The 13,121-nt window shown below is 35.2% G+C and overlaps 1 protein-coding gene across 1 annotated transcript in view; it reads right to left on the bottom strand.

Moving 5' to 3' along the window:
- Positions 1 to 13,121, bottom strand: part of LOC129486584 (zinc finger protein ZIC 5-like) — a 381,031-nt gene that overhangs the window by 294,284 nt on the left and 73,626 nt on the right. The window lies entirely within an intron of this gene.

Here is a 13,121-nt window from a genome sequence, read left to right as displayed (position 1 = left end):
TTTGAATTTTATAAAATTTTTACATTTCACAAAATATTCTTCTTCTTTTTATTTTCTCCATCATTAAAAAATATAAAAACTATTCTTACTTGACAGACAGCCATATAACATCAGGTGGCGGGCCAGATTTGGTCTGTAGGCTATAGTTTGCTAAACTTTCCTGAATAATTACCTCAGACCACCTTTCTGATATCTCCTTGTACCTGTTTTTCTCCAAATCAGTATGTCCTAGCCATACTAGCCTTCTTTCTGTTCTTAAAATACTCCAGTCTCCCAAATCAGACCCGGTGCCACTCTTACCTCAACTTAGAACATGGCTTTGCTTGTGGTATGAATGGCTTGCTACTTATCCTTTATCCATCCACAAAAATACAGTCTCTTCATAATCGAGTCTATTATTTGCCCATTCTAAAGGAAAATTTTAACCCCGTTCTATTACCCTATTTTCATAGCACTTACAACTCTAGGAAATAACCTGCATAGTGCCAAGCATATGTGTAATAGTCACTCAATGAAAGGCTGACTGAAGTAAAATCATAATTGTCTATATTTGCATATAGAACAATAAGAACATGGAATTTTTGAAAGAAAGAGTCATACATAGATACATATAAATACTATAGAAGAATTATCCTTAACATACTCATTGGCAAAGTTAATACATTTCAAGGAAAAGAAAAGAAATTTATAAGCATCAATGCAAAGAAAAAAAGTCACATACGAAAGAGAAAGTAATAAAATTCCAGGTTGGCTTCACAATACATTGCAACTTCCAAGATTACAAAAAAAAGCACAGCAATGTTAAATTATAGGAGAAAGGGCATCTACCTCAAGTAATCATTCAAGAATATAGGAGACTACAGGACAGGAATGGCAGTGTGAGGAGCTCGACAGGTCTAATCCCCAACAAACCAACCATAATTGATAAAAATTATTTGAAAATAATTTTTAAAAAGGCCAGTCATGGTGGCTCACACCTGTAATCTCAGTGCTTTGCAAAGTCGAGGCAAAAAGATTGCTTGAGACAAGGAGTTCTAGATAAGCCTAGGCAACAGAGTGAGACCCTGTCTCTAAAAAAAATAAAATTATATATATATACATATATATATATAAATTAAAAAAATAAAGTCTCTCAAATATTTCCTATGGACAAACATTTAATGAAGAAACACTAATTTGAGGCAATCTCCCAAATCTCAGTAAAAAAGTCTATGGCATTTGAAAAGTGAGCCACCCACCTCTTCGCACCCTCCTACCTACTCAACATGACAGAAATCACTCCTGGTGGATGTGGATGAGAAGATGAGGCTCCCTCTTGGCCCAGCCTCCAGGCAAGGGCTATAGTGTCTCTCCAGGAGGGACAAGCTGCTAGCATTTCTCATTGCCCATGTTCCATGTTGCAAAGGTTAAATTCCAGGTGAAAGCAACTGAGTGGTTGGGGGATTCCTTCAACCACTCAGTCCCATTTATAGGGTGGAGGCTATATTCTAGGTACAGCTGGCCAAGAATACTGAAGCTCTAATCACCATCACTTCAGCTTGCTCATAGAGCAGAAGTTCAACTCTAGACAGGAAAAGTCAGAAAGATCAGAGGCTAGCACCCCAACCCAATGTCCAACTCATAAAGCAGAAGGGTCACTCTAAGACAACTGGGACACTGATTACGCCCCCCACCCCCCACTTCTTAGAAGGGTAAAACTACCTATTTAATAGTAGACTCTAAATATTACTCATTTATTTTATTTTATTTTTGAGACAGATTCTCTCTGTCGCCGAGGCTGGAGTGCAGTGGCACCGTGTTGGCTCACTGCTACCTCCGTCTCCTGGGTTCAAGCAATTCTCCTGACTCAGCCTCCCCAGTAGCTGGGATTACAGGGGCTCACCACTATGCCCAGCTAGTTTTTATATTTTTAGTAGAGACAGGGTTTCACCATGTTGGCCAGGCTGGTCTCAAACTCCTGACCTCAGGTGATCCACCCACCTCGGCCTCCCAAAGTGCTGAGATTACAGGCGTGAGCTACCACACCTGGCCAATATTATGCATTTTTTTAAAGTTACAGTGCTGTAAGTTTAAAAATCAAAGATATGGCTATCAATTTGTAAATCCTTAAGGATATTTCTAGGGATATATAACTGAGAAAAATTACTTGATTTTACTCTAAGTCTTATATGTAGAGAGATCTTTTCAACCAAAAATTATGTATTCTTAATTATCTTATTGTGTATTGCAGATGTATTTGATAAAATAATGTCAGATGTTAGATCAAGAGGATATCAAGGCTAGATATCCCTGAGTTCAATGGATATAGCTGATTTACAAATACGGCAGACGCCTTCAGCTACAGAGTTAATTATGGGGGGTGGGGGAATTGTCTGTAGCCAGGTGATTATTTCCAAAGGTTAAGTGTTCATCTCTATTTCCTCCTCTGGGCAAAACGATTACCTCTCTAAAACAGCTACCAGGTGCATCAATTTGAAGAGCACTTGGAGGAAAACATTTTTCCTCACTTCCACCTGAAACAAAAGCATGGCTCACTAATGTTCCAGGTGAGCTAAACTCCAATGTATTCAACGGGCTGTCACAGCTGTCCGGCCTTCAGCATCAGCTATACAGCACTGAAAACAAACATGGTCACACTGCTCAGCAGGAAAATTCAAGGCATTCTCTTAGTTCTCCCAATACTCTTCTTGATGAATTGTGTTATAGTTTTACTGACTTTAGCTATGCCAATGCCTAGATATTTGGTCTGCCAGTTGCCAAATTAGATTGGCAGATTAAAGAAATCCCTCTTGGGGTCCATGAAATGTAGAAACAAATTACAGCTGCTGTTCAAACCGTCTGGGTCACTCATGTAAATGCCCATGGTAAGGAGCTGTTCTCTGATAAGACTGACTGGAATGAAGCTAGTGAATGAGCCTGCAATACCCAGATTGCCACCATTCCTGCCTGAATCCATCATCATACTAAGTATGACAACACATCCACCATCACAGCCTGTGTATGAAATAAGGACTATATGTTTCTGAAGTAAAAGCTGTCACTGAATGCTAGATGCGTCATTCCTCCCAATAATTAACCTAATTGTTTCATAATGAGAAAGGCTATATGGCACAGGGTATGGAGTATTGATTGACCTCATTCACTCCTGGAAGATTAACCACATCAGACCTTTGAATCCTTTAATGGACTATTGGTAGTATCTCATTAATGTTGACACTTTTTCAGTATATGGTGCTTCTGTTTCAGTCAAATAAGATGATTCCACCCACGTCATTGTGAGCCTTGAAACCAATCTGCACCATGATTTTGGGCCATTTGTAATAAGTGTGTTTTATTTACAAAAGCCACTCAACAATGAGCTGATTGTCAAGGTATTCCATCCACCTTCTATGTTTCCTCTATCCACATATCAATTATTGTCAAGTGTTGAAAAGATGTCCTCAAAAATCAACTGAAAAGTATTTCCAGCACTACATTTCTCACCTCATCTTGTCTTGGTCTACACAACTCATAAAGGAACTATGTTAGGCCATTTTTGCTTTGCTATAAGGAAATACCTGAGGCTAGGTATTTAAAAATGTGTAAAGAAAAGAGGTTTAACCAGATTAGTTTTGCAAGTTTTACAGGAAGTATGTCACCAACATCTGCTAAGCTTCTGGTGAAGAACTCAGGGAGTTTCCCGTCATGGCAGAAGGTGAAGTGGGAGCAGGTACGTCACATGGTGAGAGGAGGAGCAAGAGAGACAGAGAGGGAGGAAATCCCAGACTTTTAAACAACCAGATCTCACATGAACTAATAGAGCGAGAATTCACTTATCAACAAGGGAGTGGTACTAAGCCATTCGTGAGGGGTCTACCACCATGTTCTAATCACCTCCCACGATGCCCCACCTCAAACATTGGGAATCACATTTCCACATGAGATTTGGAAGGGACAAACATCCAAACCATATCAGAGACTTTGGTTATTAAATGTAGCTGTCTCCAGAAAGAGTTAATCCCCTCTTTGAAATGTCCAAGATAATCATGAGAATGAAAAGGTTGGGGGAGTATATGAACTTATTTTGGCGATAACTAGTTTCAGGAAAACGCATTTGGGTTTGCTTGTTGTTACATCCTCCAGGTGACAACCAAGACAAAAAAAAAAATGGTCTAAGGACTTCAAACTTAATTCTCATTCCATAACTTAGAATCTCTTGTTGTATTAAAATGATCTTAGAACATAAAGATAATAACCACTTAGTTAAATCTACTGCTCAACAATGCTCCCTAGAGTGGCCCACATGAGCCAGACTGGGGAATATAATGGGTCTTTGAAAGTTTTGTAAAATTCTTTAGCACGTGATCCAGGAGTATCATGTCTTCTACAAGCATACTTGAAATTTTGGCAGGCTAATTCTGTTAGTTTGCAAGTAGGGTAAACCTCAGAATCTACAGAGTGCTTGACATTTGCCTTCTTTGAACCATATGTTTTATCAAGCCTTCTTTACTTTGTTATGTTTGCATAATTTCTCATTGAAATGGTTAACTAAGGTCAATATATTGTTAACCAATATGGAATGATATCATTCCAATCTGAAGTTATATACTAGTAATTATATTTTCAAATGTTAAACCAATCTTTTATTCCCGGGATAAACTCCAGCTGATCATGGTATTATACTCTTCTTATGTATTGTTGCATTTAATTTACTAATATAGTTTAAATATTTTTGTGTCTTTATATTAACCTACCATTTTTTTTCCTATAATGTCTTTATCAGATTGTGTATCAAGGTTATGTTGACTTAATAAAATTCATTAGCAATTTTTTCTTACTCCTATATATTCTAAAAGAGTTTGTGTAAGTTTGGTATTATTTCTTCCTTAAATGTTTGATGGAATTCTCCTGTGAAAAAGTCAGGACCTGCAATTGTCTTTGTTTAGAAATTATTTAACAAATTCAAGTACTTTAATAGATATGGGGTTATTCTGATTTATTTATGTGTATTATTTGGGGTAAGTTATGTATCTTAAGGAATTAATCCATTTCTTCTAAGTTATTGGATTTGCTGCCATCATGTCTCCATATTATTTTTTCGAAGTCTGTAGGATTTGTAGTGACATATGCTGTCTTATTTCAGTTGTGTCTCAGATCTCTTTGCACTACCACTCATCTTCCATTCTTACATCTAGACTTTAATTTCTGTAGTGTTTCATTTAGTTAGCAGTTTTCTTTTCTTTTTTAAAAACAGATACTCCAAAATTTAACCATTTATGAACAAATTTGTATATTTGGTCATATTTTGTGGGGACACCCAACAATCATTGTGGAGGTATACATTAGCTTTTTCTATAGAACCATGAATGCTATTCCAAAATTCTTTTCTGAAAAGAAGTGAAATATAAAACTATGTATTGCAATATTTGTTCCATTTTCTTGTTGCCTATGTTATCTTAACACCATTGGCAGCCCTTATAACTTCATGAGCATTTGCTGCTAAGTCAGGTCTTGAACTCCTGGACTTAAGTAATCCCCCACCTTGGCCTCCCAAAGTGTTGGGATTATATCCTTGAGCCACCATGCCTGACTGAAGCAGTTTTCTTAAAAATATTGAGGATTGCAGAAGGCTTTTATGTGAGTTATATTTATTGACATTGTAGTGTAAATAACTAAAACTGAGGCACTATTAAGCATAAAAATATGCTTTTCTCAGTTTTCTGTTAGTGAATTGAAGAGTTTAACACAAAAATAAAGTTTGTATGCACACACTGCATACCACAAGTAGCTATGTTATCACACGAAAATGCTGCCTCCAAATACCATTAGCCATCTGAGTGGCTTGAATGAATACTCAATAAAAGTATCATTAGTAGTTATATTTTAGTGAATGGGACATTTTAACACAAAAATTGTTCATAAGCACCAAGGAGAATTAGCTATTCAAAGAAGATTCTTTTTGCCAAATGTGCTTATAGGCCCACATACAAATGCAGCCCGAATACTAAATGAAAGATTGTTTTCAGAATGGCTCATTATTACCACATTTCTTCAAGTAAATGAAAAAGTTTAACTTAAAAATAGCTTATAAACACACAGCGATAAAAGGTATTGGAAGAAATTTCTTTTGCCACACCTGCATATAGACCCATAGAAACATCTTGCCCTGAAAATTTAAGTGGAAGCTTGCTTTCAGCATAGCTCACCATTCTGAGTTTTCTGTCAGTGAATGGAAAAGTTTAACACAAAAATTAAGTGTGTATGCACACATTGCACACAATAAGTGGCTATGTTATCATATGATAATTTAGCCTCCAGAGAACTCCACGGTAGATTATGAGAGAATTAAAATAAAAAAAAGAAATAATACCTTAGTGTCATTATGAAAATAGTTTTAATATTATGCATCTCCTTAAAGGGTCTCAGGAACAAACAAGAGTTTCCAGACAATACTTTGAGAACCACAGACCTAGGCCATAAAGGCCCTTCTAAAGTTGCTTCATGTCAGAAACATACTTTTTTAAGTTGTATTGAAGTAGATATCATCATCTTTAGTTTGCGCATTTTTAATTTAAATTTTTAACTATAAAATAACTTGAAGTACTTGAAATCTGATACACCTTATAGGGATATACTACTCATTTGTCAGTATGTCCTCCAATGTGTATATCTTGTCTCTTCAAATACAGTTTATTGACTATAGAAGAGCGTCTCATATTTTCTTAATAAAAAGCTTTCTGTAGATAATATACTCCAAAATGTAACAATTTATAAACTAATTTGAATTCTGGGTCATAATTTTTGGAAACACCCAACAATGGTTGTGGAAGTGCATATCAGCTTTTTCCATGGAGACCATGAATACTATCAGAAAGTTATTTTCTGAAAAGAAGTGAAATATAAAACTATACATTATTGTTCCCTTTTATTCTTGCCTATGTTACCTTAACACCTTTGACAGTCCTTATAACTTTATGAAACAAAAACTTCATGCCATATATGGTTTGCAGATTTTTGGGGAAAAAATGGTGGTATGATTTTTTACTTAAGAATATTAATGCCTTTAATTAGACTTTAAAACTAAATGTGTCCCTTGATTGCAATGAGCAAACCTAGTGTCTATATCTTGGTTTGTAACATTATTTCTTCCAAAAACAAAAGAGTTTCTTAAAGAAATTGCTGATTCTGAGGCTGGAAGTAGAAATGTCCAAGATGAAGCTGGGAAACCTTATAGTACCAGAAAGTTAGGAAGTGTTCCAATGTGCACACATGCACGCATATACAAATGGGAGTACGTAAAAGGGACATACTTAAAAGAGCTCTTTTTAACACTACTGAGACAATTTGAGTGACAAATAAATAATGAAACATTAAATTATAGCCTAAGATATAAAATTAATATCAATGACTCTATATGCCACAAAAAAAGTGGAACATAATTTTCCCCCAGTAAGTGTGGTTTTTACACAGTGATTTCCTTTCCAAAAGTGCAGTACAGAAAGGTGGGGGTAAGAATAACTTCACCGTGGAGGAATTCAAAAACCACTACCCCCACCAGGCTATCAAAGTTAACATCAACAGTCATGCTGATGCCACCTACACTTGATATGATATGAGAAGAATGGTACTCTTCCCTTGTGATCTTCCTCCCAAGCATCCATAAACCCTATAATTCCATGAGAAAAACACCACACGAAGCCCAACCAAAAGGAAGTATAAAATGCCTGATCAATACTATTCAAAACTGCCAGGTCATCAAAAGCAAGGATAGTCTAAGAAACTATCACTGTCTACAGAGGCCTAAGGAGACATGAGGACCAAGTGTAATATGGCATCTTGCATGGGATCCTGGATAGAAAAAGAACAAACATTAGGAAACACTAAGAAAATCTGAATAAAGTATTGTCTTTAGTTAATAGCAGTATATCAGTATTGGTTTATTAGTTGTGACAAATGTACCATACTGATTTATGATGTTAACATTAAGAAACTCTGAGGGTGGAGTATATGGGAACTTTCTACCATTTTCACAACTTTTCTGCAAATCTTAAAAGCATCCTAAAATATTCTGCCCAATTTCAATATTTTTATTTCTTTTACTCTTGACTGATTAGATGTGTTTTTTCTCGTGGTTATTAATATAATTAAATGCCTATGTACAATACCTGATCTCCTCAAAGGACACTGAATATGTAATTCAAAGAAAATATACCCAGAATTTTAACATTATTTCCTCTGGAGAAGAATTATACATAGGGCTCTTTTTAAAAGTCACTGAGTATAGTTGAGAGTTTATAACTTTAGTTTTTTCCTATGTAATCTAATTTTTAATTCCCGTGCTTTTATAACTTCTGTGTGTCACAATTTTACTATTGTATGTATAAAGACACAAATTTACTTTTATATGCACAGAGTAACATGTGTAGGTAACTGTGCAATGGGTGGAAGTAAGTTTCTTTCTATTCATCCATTTCAAAAGCAGAGCATACAAGGTATTTGGCTGAGCCCCAGGTCTTATTTTTCCATTTCCACTTCACCTTACTTTTATTTATGAGTTCCAGTCTTTAAATATTTTTCATTTCAAAGTGAATTCTGTTTTTTATTTATCTTAGGAGTCATAGAATACAAACACCAACAATTTCTGTGCATTACAAATGGGGCTTTATGATGAGCAGCACATCTTTTCAGCTAGGAAAATTTTAAATTTGAGTTAATTCTGACTAACAGCAAAAGTGTGTTACAAAAGTTTTCACTGGAGGAACTCGCACATTGACATTAGAGTAATGGATGAAAATCCAATCATCACAGTCATATCCTCCTTTTAAAATTGTTATGAGAGTTAATTTTCACAATGCACTTAGAATTATGATCGAACATGAATAGATATTAGCTAATATCATGATTAGGATGCCTTAGTAAATATTATTTCTTTCTAGGCATATATCTATTATATATACCAACCAGTACAAGTCCTGTTTTCTTCAGAAAATATGAAGAAGGTGAAGATATCATGAGACATCTGCTTAATATTCCCTGTCTATCTTCTAGATTCAGCAGTTGACAAAATAGTCTTTAATAGATTTTTAGTTATCACAATTAATGTTGAACAAGTGTTTCTTAAACCAAAGAGTGAAAAAGCACTTCTTCAATGTTGGAAAATGCATCAATTATTTATTAGCATTTACTCATTCTTTTAATTAGGTCAATTATTATTTGCCAACCATATGTCTGACATTATTTCCAAATTGTGTTTGGTGAGGATAATTCCACTGCAGCACACCAACATGGCACATGGATACATATGTAACAAACCTGCACATTGTGCACATGTACCCTAAAAAAGTACAATAATAAAAAAAGAAAGATGTGTTCCTTTTCTTTGGTTTATTATCTAGTCAGTAACAAAGGCCATGAACACTTAATTTTAAATGACTGTGTAAGCAGGTAGATATTTGAATCTGGAGTTAAAAAAAAGAATGTAATGTAAATGTAAACTGAGTTGGTATATAATTTGGCAGATGGATTGGTAATAGCCCCTATGGAAATAGATAAAATTACTAGCAAAATAATACTTGAGAAAGAAAAATGTACGGAATGAAGTCCTCAGGAACTTCAATACTTAATGCTTTTGTAGAAGAAGGGAAAGGAATAGCCAGAAAGATTATGGTTAAATCAAGTGTATGTGTGTAATAGAACTCAAGGAAAGAGCTTATTTCAAAAAGAAAGTATTAAACTCCGTTGAGTGTAGTTGTGAAGTAAAATAAATGAAAACAAAAGTCCACTGGAGGACTTTACTGACCCTATTAAGAATAATATTGATGAAATAATAGGGTAGAGTATAGATTAAGGTTAATGAGGGAGGGTGGTAAAAATGGAGCCCATGAATGTAGTTTTGCTTTGTTTTTAAATAAAATTTGGTTGAGAAAGGTAAGAAATGATTAAGACAGAGTTTTTGTTTTAAGGTGGTGAAGACTTGAATATGTTCAATGGCTTATAAAATGTAGGAGAGAGGCAATTACTCAGTAGTACAAATTTTCTGTGAATTTAGGAGACAGCATATAGAGTTTAATTGATTAAAGATAAGAGAAGCAGGCTGGGAGCGGTGGCTCACACATGTAATCCCAGCACTTTGAGAGGCCAAGGTGGGTGGATCACTCGAGGTCAGGAATTCAAGACCAGCCTGGCCAACATGGTGAAACCCCATCTCTACTAAAAATACAAAAATTAGCCAGGCGTGGTGGCGGGCGCCTGTAGTCCCAGCTACTTGGTAGGCTGAGGTGGGAGAATCTCTTGAACTCAAAAGGCAGAGGCTGCAGTGGGCCCAGATCGCACCACTGCACTCCAGCCTGATGACAGAGCAAGACTCCGTCTTTAAAAATAAAAATAAAAAAAGAAAAAGAGAAGTAGTTCTAGATTTTAGTAAGAGGTAAGATAAGGAGTACTCTAGATATAGATAGGTTTGGAAATCTGGTGATGAAAAATTGATGGAATACTTGCCTAATGGTTTCCATTTGTGTCCTAATTAGAAGCATAATTGTATGCTTAACATGCTAGCCTGGGGTTTTAAGACAGTCAGAAGTTAGAAGAATGACTGGACCTATACACAGATCGAAGAGAATAGAAGAACAGTCTCCCTGGAGAAATATAACCAAAATAAAAACTGTGATGATGGCTCAGTTGAAGTCAGACAGATGAAGGTTAACATGTGAGGGGGAAATAACAAAAATGAACCTTTCAGATATCAGAAGAGATCAACTCATTTACATCTTGTAAATCTTTGAAAAAAGCTGGGCATAGTGGTAAATATTGCCCCAGCTTCTTGGGAGGCTGAAGTAGGAGGATTGCTTGAGCCCAGGAGTTCAGCCTGGGCAACATAGGAGAAGAGAGGATGGGTTTGAAAGATACCTAGAAATTAGAATCAATGGTAGGAGTTCGTGGAGGTTAAAATACGGTGCACTTTACTCAATAAAACAGTAAGTATTGAGGAGAAACTCTATAGACAAATTTTTAGCAGTAATACGATAGTTTGCAATGGTTACTGGATACAAAATTAATAATGAAAAGTCAGTTATATCTAAACATCAAGAAATAACTAAATAATGTAAAAGAAAAATGCAACTTACAGTAGCATCATAGAATAAAGAAAAATCTGACAAAGATGCATGGGTTTCCAGATTGCATTTCTTCGTGGATGTAGCTCCATCCACAGGTGCGGAATAATGAGGAAGAGGGGCATGCATGTGTACATAACATAATGGGATAAATGTTGATTGTAGAACTTGATATATTTATTCATTTAGCCAACATTTCTTCAATTCCTGCTCTCTGCTGGGCACTGTGGAAGAGTGTGGGGATACATTAACAAAAAAAAAAATTGATGAGATAGCCATGCTTTCTGAGAAATTGCATGAGCTATCTCTAAGTGGATGTCTAGAATATGGCTGCATAAAGAAGGCTGGGCACTGGAAGATGGAAAACAGATTTTAGCTAGAAATAGAAAACTGGTAGACATTTTTGTACATATGAGAATAACCAGAGATAATACATTGTTCCAAAGGTAAAAACTTGGGGCACGCCAGTATACTGAAAAACTGTTAAAAAAAAAAAACTTAAAAACACAGAAATGAGATTAAATTATTCAAAATAGTAAGTTGTTTCTTATTCTAAAAACAAGTCTTTAAAGCAATAATTCTAAATAAACAGGTTTTATATATTTAGTTCACTGGTTTATATATTTAGCTGTTATCTGAGAAAATATTGTGAGGGAGATAAATTTAAAAAGAAGGAAAGAGAAAGTACAAGAAGCCAAACTGAAGCTATACTACATTAATCACCTAATCTCAAAAGTCATGCACCATTGTTTCTGCTGAATTCCTTTCGTCAATACCAGATTTTGAGGGGAAAGGAAATAAACTTCATAACATGATGAAAGAATGGACAGCTCTGAAAATCATGCCGGATCAGAAATATTATAATGATCATATTTTAAAAGTACAATCTTTCACATCAAATTTTACACACATTTTCTGAATTGTATTTTAAATTTCTATGTATCTAACTCGCAACCTGGGGGAAACTGGCATCACTAAAATATTAAGTATTTCTATCCATAAATAAACTTTGCTTTATTTAGGTTTTGTTAAATAGCTCTTTTCACCACATTAGATTTTTTTTCCTATTCTGTGATGCTACTGTAAATGTTTGTTTTCCTTTACATTAGTTAGTCATTTCTTAATGTTTAGATATAACTGACTTTTGGATATTAATCTTATATCCAGTAACCATTGCAAACTATCATATTACTGCCAAAAATATGTCTATAGATTTTCTTCCCAATATGTTTTGTTTCATTGAGTAAAATGTGTGTATTTTAAGAGTTCAGTTTGGTGAGTTTTGGCAAATATGTATTTCCATGTAAACCACTATTGTAGTAAACAATATTTTAATCACTTTTCATAAGATAGTTTTGTGTGCCTCTTTCTGGCAAATCCAGTGCACTCAGGTACAATTAGCATTCTGATTACAACAGAAATAAGTAAGTTTTGCACATTTCGAACATCATATAAATGGAATCACACAGCATGACCTGTTTCTTGTCTGGCTTATTTTTCTCAACCATAATGTTTTTTTCTTTTATTTTCAGTGTTTTATGTATCAGTACTCTGTTCCTTTTATTGTTTAGTATTAGCCTATTGTATGAATATACTACAATTTGTTTAGCCATTCTCCTATTGATGGACTGAAACAATCTGGGTCTAGTAAGGAGAGCGAAACCACATAGTAATTTTAGCAGACAAAGTTAATATTAAGAATAATTAACACTGAAAGTAAATTAGACTAGCAAAGTACTGGCTAGTAAGAAGTGGAGAGAATAAAGAATAAACAATAGTTATAAGGAGCAACCACTACCCTTAGGGCTGAACTAGAGTGCCCAAGGAAGACGTTCCTCCTGGGCCAAGATACAGACCTTGTTGGAGAAGGCATGGATGTGGCTTACCAAATGGCAGAGCTTTCTGAACTATGCTTGCCAAAACTTGTTGGAAATTTGACCTGTAAGATGCTAGGGAGCACTATTCACAAGGAGGTACTATATATAGCAGAAGCACCATGTTACAAAACCATCCAACATGGATACTGGGAGA

Source organism: Symphalangus syndactylus, chromosome 7 (assembly GCF_028878055.3).
Source record: "Symphalangus syndactylus isolate Jambi chromosome 7, NHGRI_mSymSyn1-v2.1_pri, whole genome shotgun sequence".
In the NCBI taxonomy this organism is placed as follows: domain Eukaryota; kingdom Metazoa; phylum Chordata; class Mammalia; order Primates; family Hylobatidae; genus Symphalangus; species Symphalangus syndactylus.
This window is presented reverse-complemented; position numbering and strand designations above follow the sequence as displayed.